This window comes from Periplaneta americana, chromosome 5, assembly GCF_040183065.1.
Source record: "Periplaneta americana isolate PAMFEO1 chromosome 5, P.americana_PAMFEO1_priV1, whole genome shotgun sequence".
In the NCBI taxonomy this organism is placed as follows: Eukaryota; Metazoa; Arthropoda; class Insecta; order Blattodea; family Blattidae; genus Periplaneta; species Periplaneta americana.
In genome coordinates, this window is record NC_091121.1 from 82,963,852 (window position 1) to 82,974,278 (window position 10,427).

Sequence of the window (10,427 nt, forward strand, 5' to 3'; positions counted from 1 at the left end):
AGAGATTAAGGGTGTTTGAGAATAAGGTGCTTAGGAAAATATTTGGGGCTAAGAAGGATGAAGTTACAGGAGAATGGAGAAAGTTACACAACACAGAACTGCACGCATTGTATTCTTCACCCGACATAATTAGAAACATTAAACCCAGACGTTAGAGATGGGGAGGGCATGTAGCACGTATGGGCGAATCCAGAAATGCATATAGAGTGTTAGTTGGGAGACCGGAGGGAAAAAGACCTTTAGGGAGGCCGAGACGTAGATGGGAAGATAATATTAAAATAGATTTGAGGGAGGTGGGATATGATGATAGAGAATGGATTAATCTTGCTCAGGATAGGGAATAATGGCGGGCTTATGTGAGGGCGGCAATGAACCTCCGGGTTCCTTAAAAGCCAGTAAGTAAGTAAGTAAGTAATTCAGTAGAAGGAAGTGTCCCTTCTTATTCTGGCGTTAATAAATTATTTAAGTAGGCTAAGTCTTTTGATGAAAGTTTAAGAAAATAAACTATAACCAGTAATATCATTCGCAACATGATAATGGTGTTAAAACGCGTTAACCATACCTACATTGAGTACATATGTGCCTCATCTTCGTGGCACTCCTCTTTCATAAAATAAAAAGACAAAAAATGTATAAAGCATGTAGTCAAATGCTTTTCGTTAAAAGTAATAAATTCCATTATAAAATTATACACTAGCTACGTGGGTGACAGTAAACCAAAATGTTGAGGAGGGAAACGTCATGCCTTTGAAGAGGTAGGCCTACCCTTTGTTATCATATCCTTAAACTACGTATTAAACCAACATGGAACTCCATTAACACGAAGTTGTGACGTTCCAAATAAAGAACTCTGTAAGAATGTGATTATGAATAAATCAACTTATCTTTACTTAAAATGAGTGTCATTTGAATTGTGGCATAGCATGCACAACGAGAAAATATGTGTAAACTGATGATATTGTTAATTTCGTGTAGGTTACATAACAACTAACATAAGACAACCTTTCAATACAACAAACAGGCGGTAAAGTTAATTTCGATAAAAAGAGTTATGAAGAAAAGAAACCAAATAATTTTTGCACCTGTATCCACTATTTCATATCCCGGGGATAGAATCCTCTCTACTTTCTGCGTGATGTTACGGTTGGTACACGTGTGATGCTAATATTGTCACTGTGTTGTATGTTTTATCGCTGAAAACAAGGTATAACTTTATATTGAAACTTTATCGATCACGTTCTTCCTGCTCCTCAAACTCTCTTATCTCTATTCCACTAGCTTATATCTCTATAACATGTTGCTACGGAATAATTTTATGGAAAGAAATAGGAAATATCACTATTATAATGGTTGAATGAATTCATAACTAGAGGCACGATGGGAAAAATGGTTTAATGTCCCTGAATTGAATTATTGATAAATTAACGAACAGACGAGGAACTGAATAAATTACTAATCAATTAAAATAACGTGAATGAATTTCGATTTCCATAATAGACCGTGCTAGCAATTTTAATTTAAAAAATAGGGATATACTTCCTTCATAGTTCTTCTTTGCTATATCAGTGAACTTGAGGTTATTCTGTAATTTATTTTTATTTACTATACACCTTACCGTCAAACAGTGCTAATATTGTTAATTTACCTATCAATTGAGGCAGTTAGAAGCAAAGGGGTGTAAGTGACATTTCTAAAAAAGTGATTTGAGTGCGTCTAGGGTAAACTAAAGCATTTAAAATTTCAGTAGTAAAGGGGTATATCCTTAACCTCATTGTACATTAACATTTAAAATTAAGACTTCACGGAATTTACGAATGTTTAGTAATTTTTAATCACATTTTATGAAAAAATAACGTAAGTGCACTTACAATCTTTTGTTTCTGACCGCCTCAATTGTTTTAGAATATCTCGTGCCGTTACTATACAAATAATAAGATTCTATATAATGTTGCTTTAATGAAGAGGCTGAAATGTTTTGTCGAACAACTGGAGAGTTTGTTTGACATACTGGAGAACCTATTCAAAACCCGGACGTTCAAGTGAAATAGTAGTTTGCAAGTATAGTACTGTAGGAGGTTTCTCAGGATACCTCAGATTTCTGTGATATCATTCCACCAGTTCTTCATAATTGGTTAATGAATATTCATCGGCGGATATCTAGAACGGTCATATAAAGGTGGGCATTATTAACGAAATATACTTTCTAGCACAAATTATTAATTTTCAAATGGACCTTACTATCTTTTCGAACCTTTACGCATTTTTTTACGTGAAACGTTAATGCTCAAGTGTAAATGATTACTGAACAAAATGTTAAGAAAATCTCAACATTCGACGTCACTTGCTTAACAACGGCAATGAGTTACGTCATCAAACTATCCTGACGTCACGTGCACAGTAAGGGATCATTCAGATAAACCACAGAAATTACATTGCAAATACTTGCACATACGGTAAATTAGGGTTGGACAGTCGGGCATGTTGGACACTTTGTACTTTAACGTGTAACCTCGCCACTTGTGAGCACCCATTCTGCTAGAAGTCAATGACGGAATAGCCACGAGTGGGGCTACTTCCGTCATTGACTTCTAGCAGAATGTGATACCCACAAGTGGCGAGGTAACATGTTAAAGTACAAAGTGTCCAACATGCTCGACTGTCCAATAGACCCTAATTTACCCTAGACTGTATATTATATACAGTATATGGTATACAATATATATTCAATGAAGAAATAAAGGAAAATTAATGCGCGTACATTGCATAAATTACACAAATTTATTTATTTTAATCTAAATCACATTCAGAGTCCTTATAAATAATAACCAGGGAAAGGATTTATATGTAAATACATATTTACTTATAAAGCTAATATAATTTATATTTTGCATTATCTTTATGTTTCACAATGTGTAGGGTTGAAAAATCCTACTTTTATTTTCCATATTTTTCCATATTTTAGAGTTTAGTACATATTTTCGTTAATTTCCATATATTTTCCATATTTCATATAAAACAGTCCATATTATATTAGGTTTAACAATAAAACAAAACAAAATTCCATTAACTTTTAAAAATACATTTCAACAATAGAGATTTAAACACATGTTCAGTAATCCCTTTAACATCAGAGTTATTTGAAAATTAGCAGTCCTATCAACAATGGGAAAGTAAGTTACAAAACTGTATTAATTTAATTTAAAATTTTTAACAGACTTCAGTTGTGCAGCTCAACAGTTAAATGCCAGTCAGAGTACACATAGGTTCAGTTTTGTAAATCATACTATAAAGACGGTAAATATGCCAAAAGTACGTCATTCAGTCAATTTAAAATCAAAACTAACAAGTTACATTTCAGAATTTAAAGAAGATGGTTTATCAACTGACAATAAAATATTATTTTGTAATTTGTGTCAGTGTGCAGTATCATCTACACAAAAGTTCCTGGTGCAACAACACATTACAACTAGTAAACATCAGGCCAACAAACAACTAAATTCCAAGCAGAGACAATTGTTTTTAACACAACCAACAACATCGAATGTAAGATCTGAGTTTAACATCGACCTGTGCCGTTCTCTCATCTCTGCTGATATTCCTCTCTACAAACTAAAGAATAAGGTCTTCAGGGAATTCCTTGAAAAATATACTCAACATACAATCCCGGATGAGTCAACACTTAGGAAGACGTATGCTCCATCCATCTACGATGAGACAATACAGAAGATAAGAGATGAAATTAAAGATAGTTCAATTTGGGTTTCCATTGATGAGACTCCCGACAAAGAAGGTAGACTTGTTGGTAATGTAGTTATCGGTTTGTTAAGTGAACAATATTCTGAACGAATTCTTTTACATTGTGATGTTCTAGAAAAGTGCAATAACAAAACTATAGTTAAACTGTTCAACGAAGCTATGGGTATCCTGTGGCCAAAGGGTATTATGTACGATAATGTGTTATTTTTTATTAGCGATGCTGCCCCTTATATGGTCAAAGCTGGACAAGCATTATCTGTTGTATATCCTAAATTGACTCATTTTACTTGTGTGGCGCATGCATTTCATCGTGTGGCAGAAGTGGTCAGAGACAATTTCCCTAAAGTAGATTTGTTGATTTCATCAGTGAAAAAAGTATTTCTCAAAGCTCCCAGTAGAGTTAACGTGTTGAAAGAAATGTACCCTGAAATTCCATTGCCACCAAAGCCAATTTTAACTAGATGGGGTACATGGCTAGAAGCAGTTGAATATTATGCCGAACATATAGACTCTATTAACAATGTTCTCCTTGCATTGGACTCTGAAGATGCAGTCTCAATTGATACTGCGAAAACAGTTACCTGTGACATAAGTGTGAAGAATGACTTAGCTCACATTCAGCATACATTTTCATGCATCATAAAAACGCTCAAAAGTCTCCAAAATAGGCACCTTTCACTATCTGAAAGTTTTGAAATTATAAATAATACTGTGGAACAACTGAATCGTGGTAGAGGTAAAGTTGCAGATGCAGTAAGAGCTAAGGTGAACACTGTACTTTCAAAAAACCCTGGATATGAAGAACTACAAAAGGTTGTTGCTGTGATGAGTGGTGAATCAACAGTGAAGATTAACTTGGACTTATCCCCAGCAGACATTGTGAAATTGAATTATGTACCAGTTACTTCTTGTGACGTCGAACGCTCTTTTAGTCAGTATAAATCTATCCTCAGAGACAATAGAAGAAGATTCACTTTTCAGCACTTGAAAGAAATGTTTGTAACCTATTGTTATGGTAACAGACAATAAAAATTGTGTTTTGTTGAAACTACATTGGAAGATAAGGTACGTCCATTATATTTTTTGTTTAGTTTGATTAAAATGTACCAATATTTAACGTACATAGTCATTTTTTTATAATTTTAAGTCCATATTTAATTCCATATTTTGGTAAAAATCCATATTTAATTCCATATTTTGGTAAAAATAACTACATATATATTTACATATTTCATATATTTTTAGTCCATATAAATCCGTTCCCTGATAATAACCAATTCATTAAAAACTTAAATATCATAATAACAGCCTACCTATAACATAAATTTCCGTTCAATTATAGCCCCTATCACTTATTTATTAAATACTTTCTCTGCATTGAAAAACATACATCATCACATTTAATAGTCATTATGCTTATGACATGTTGCAACGATGAAATTGTACCACTTTAAGAATTTTGTTCCATTGGCGTTGAAGTTGGCAGCATTGCGCTGCGACGTGTCTTTATCTTCATTTGAATCTACAAAGACATTTCATTGTGCTTATCAATAGTGCCAATAGATAAAGAATTTATCTGACTCAGCGAGGCGTTCCCAAGCCATTGCTCCTCCACTCACGTCACAAAACGGATGACGAGAGACATTAAAGAGGCAATCGTGTGAAATTTACACGTGACGCAAAATGAGGGTTGCCAGATGAAAAAAAGTGAAAAGCAGGGTATTTTATTTGAAAAAGCAGGATTTTACGCAACGAAACAGGACATGAAAACGTGACACATGCCGTGACGCTTCCAGTTTTTTTAAATATTTTATGTAATATAGTGTGGCAACAGACGAAACACAGTTTACCGTTCTTGAGTTTCGTATGATGTCATCCTTTGACATCCACTAAACGATCACACCAGGCGTGGCAGAGAAGCAGGCCATTTTACACATTGCAATAAAACTATTCTGAAATACTGTAAGGTAGTAGGAATAGAACAATGCTATGTCTATTACACTAGAGTAAAGCGTACTTCACAGGAGCAGATCCACTCTCTTCAATTGACTCAATACAAAAAATGACTTATCACTCATTCAAGTCCGACCGGTAGGAGCACTTGGTTTCTATGTACTTTGAAACTTTTTTGTTTGGTTATAATAAAGTAAATTTAGTTTTAGTAATGGTATACAATAAAATTGATGCAACATTGTTAGAATTTATAAAACAATTACATTATCGATTGTTCTGTATGGTTGTGAAGCGTGGACTCTCCATTACTCCATTGCCAGTGTAATAAGTTTTGTTGTCTTAGGTAGAAGTGTACGAAGAGGACCTAAGGAAACAGATTGCCTGCACTGATAATAAGTGAAGGAGAGACGGTAGGACGCAGAACGGATGGAAGTTCAAAAATGCAATAGAAAGATAAAGATGAGCTATATCACGACATGAAGGCGCATGACGTCGCATTAAAGTACAACTTTAAGTTCTCATGACCTCGGTACTACTCGTAGAATGATGAGATGATGATGTGGTGGTCGGCACCATTAACTAAAAAAAAAAACTCTGTAACTTGTATCTATTTACTGTATTACAAGATATGCCTAATATACAAACAACTATTTTTAACAAAATAATCTGCCCTCAATGAGGATGACCATAAAGATCCAGAATAAAAGCACTACAGAATAATTTAGAAAGACAAAAAGATTAAATACAGGAATTGTTTAGTAAAACATCCAGAGAAATGCAAACCCAATACAATCATCAATGCCAAAATATAAATGGTAATGTAGTAACGGTAGTGACATTGATAAGTTCTTAGCCTAACATGAAAAAGCTGCTGTAAGTATCTCAAAACAAGTTGTTATTTATCAACACGATCAACTTTTTAACTCTATATATCTAATGCAACGATTAAAATTCAATTCTAAGAATTAAAAAATTGTTTGTATTGGTCTAGAAACCATTATTCCACAGTATTTACTGTTGCTTCATTCGACGAAAACTTTCCTATCAATGATTTCTTTTAGTTTCGGAAATAGTTGACAATCTGAGGGAAACAATTAGACTATGTGGGTCGTTGCATTGTCTTAAAAGAATAGAACATATTTGGAAATTTTACCACTACGTTTCTTCATAATGTTTATGCAAAGCTTAGTTGATAATGAAGAATAATACGCTTCCGTCACAGTTCTATCTGGTCTTACTAAGTAGTCTGTTGCAATTATTCTCTCTGTACTAAAAACTGTGAAGAATTTTACTGCCGAGCTTTGAAAGAGAAATTTCTTTGGAAGTGTTTACATTATTTTTATTGTTCTTTTGCTTCTGAATCGTAATGATGGATCCCTATTCCGTCCATAGCTGCAATACGATCCAAAAAGTTAGAAGAATCCTCTTCAAAACAGCGGCAAACCAATTTGAAAGCTGTCACCCTGATTAGCGTTCATTTAGGGGTTCATTTAATATATCACTTTCACATATCCAAATCATGATGTACTATGTGAAAGACACTTTCATAGAAACTTCTCAAAGACTCTGAATACGCTTGAGTCCAATTCGTTGATTCTCTAAAATCATATCATACACGGCATCGATCTCCGTTCTTTCTCTCTTAAATTCTGTAACCCAAATGCAGGACTATAAAGGACAATAATCCCTCAATATACTTGCGAATTCTAAATGAGGCAGTAGAGCAAGTGAACAGCTTCAAATACCTGGGATGTACTATAAGCAGTAACATGAATTGTAGCCAGGAATTCAAAAGATGATAGTAATGGCAAAAGAAGCTTTTAATAGAAAAAGGAGCATCTTCTGCGGATCTCTGGAGAAAGAACTGAGAAAGAGAATGGTGAAGAGATTTGTGTGAAGTTTAGCATTGTATGGGGCAGAAACATGGACGACGAAGTGAAGAAAAGCGATTAGCATTTTAAATGTGAATATGGAGAAGAATGGAGCGTATGAAATGGACAGACAGAGTAAGAAACGAAACTGTGTTGGAAAGAGTGTGTGAAGAAAGAATGATGCTGAAACTGATTAGAAAGAGAAAAAGTCCCAACTCCAGAAATGCATCATTCATCCAATGTGCTTATTGTCGTTTACAACAATTGTACTTAACGGATTTCTACATCAACTTCCACAAACATGTTTAAGTATATGTAAGGACAGCTAAAATTAGTAGAATAATTGAATCTCTTCATAAAGGAAGGGCATCAGTCACATTTCTTTCGAAATTGAGTTAACATTGAATTTCCCATCTTGAATGCTCAACACATCATTTTATCAAGAAAAGAAACCAGCCCAACATTTCTTTCATCGTGATATTGTGTTCGGAATGTGAGCGTATTGTAAAGGAAGAGGCATCGGTCCGGACAGTTTTTCTTCATTTCCCACAACTTAGCTAGACTGGACTGAAGCCCTTTCTTTATGAAACGATTCAATTATTATTTATAGCCGAGTTTCCTTCCGTAATCATTATTATAGCAATATCTATCTAGGCTCATAAACATTGCATAATTACCACTATGGGCAGCTACAATTGATACCATAAACATTGATTACAGCTGAACTTTCCATTCTATTTGATTTTATACCATTATCAGTCAGGCGAATGTACCTTGTCAGACTTTCTAGCAACAACAACTTAAGTTTTCCATACTTTATTTCTAAATTTTTCAAAATGGGTTGTGTTTAAATTATATTTGAATAATTTATACAGCCTAAAATATTAAACAAAACAAATGATACGAGAACATATATCAATAAAATTTCTACATTGTTCTAAAACTTTGATATTGTTTCTCAAAACATAGGTTTTCAACTTAAGCTGTTATTGCATTCTTCGTCTCAATTGTTCTTCCTCTGACGCATATCAAGTGAGATGTACTGCCTGATAATAGAGGTACATTTCAGACAAACCTCAATCAAAGGTAACAATACATAATAAGGAAATATATTGACAGAAATGAAGTGTGTAAGATGAGTTGCACATTATGTCTTAAGACGTTAAATGCGCAATATAAGACGGGAGAATAAAATACGTAATCTAAATCTTGAGCTAACAAGGAACGAAGACATACGGAACAAAATGATTGTAATTGAAAGTTGTTAAGGAATGATCTACATTGATCTACGTTGTGGAATGTAGGTACTATAATTATGTAGAGCGTTGAGAAAGATGTGCAGATGATTTGCGGGATCAGAATTTATTTTATTTCACATTAAAGATATTGATAACGGCGATAATGAAGAAAATGATAATGCTGATGGTACTGACGATGTTGACGATGACGACGGTACGCAATTTTATAAATGAGAGGCAATTTAAAAGTAAAATTCATTGTTAGAGAAATATTACATAACATCTAAAATATGCCTTACTTAGTAAACGCCTAAATACTTCATCAAATTCAATTCTATTCGTAAGAAAGTTTAAGCGTTGTGTTAAAAAGACTATTACAAAATTAATTTTTGGTTGTTACAATGTACGAGTATGATTATGTTTACTCGACTCATACTAGTCTTCAAACCTCTGGGTTTCTCCACATTTAAAAATATATCTTCAAATGCAGAGGGTGTTAGCAGACAACTAGATGACGATATGTTACGAAGATTTTTTACCATTCTTTATCAACTGGTACGGTTATCTAGCGCCTGAATAACATGAAGATGATAACGTCAGCGAAATGAGTTCAAGGTCCAGCGCCGAAAATCAATGGGCTCAGGGAAAACCCTGGAAAAAACCTCAACAAAGTAAATTTTCCCAACCAGGATTTTAACCCGAACCAACTTGTTTCACGGTCACGCATGCTAACCGTTACTCCACAGTGCTGTTCGATACGAGATATTTAGCCTACACAAACGATGAAATGATGACAGGAAATAACTAAACACACGGAGATATACAGGGGGTTTAAAAATACGGGGCATAATTTCAGGTATGTATTTCCCACGTGTAGACAATCAAAATAGTTCATTACAACATGTGTCCGGACATGCTTCATTTCCGAGTTATGGCCTTCACAACATTGAAATTCACCGGAACGTTTTTCTTTCCGCAGGTCGTTGTCATTACAGAAGATGTTCAAAATGTCCACCTCCTGCTTGAATACAGACCTCACATTGATGTCTCATTGACGTGCCAACACGATCCCAAACTCCAGTTGTATTGCGTATGTCCTCAGAACATGCCACAATTCGATTCCGAAGGGATTCCAAATCAGGCACCGGAGACGAATAAACCAATGCTTTTAAATATCCCCACAAGTAGAAATCGAGAGGGTTCAGATCAGGTGAGCGTGGAGGCCAAGCAATTGGGCCACCTCTACCTATCCATCGATCAGGAAACCTTCGATCCAAGTACCGGCGAGCCGTACGACTGAAGTGTGCAGGAGCGCCATCATGCAAGAAGTGAATGTGTTGACGATTGACCAGTGGAGTGTCTTCTAAAACATGAGGTATGGTGTTTTACAGGAAGTTTGTGTACGCTTGCCCCGTAAGTCTGTTTACAAGTACATGGGGTCCAACTAATCGATCACCAATGATACCGGCCCACATGTTGAGGGAGAACCGCACCTGGTGATGAGATGGAACAGTTGTACGTGGGTTTTCATATCCCCATACATGCTGATTGTGGAAATTTGTTATGCCATCTCGTGTGAACTGTGCTTCATCTGTAAATAATACTAAGG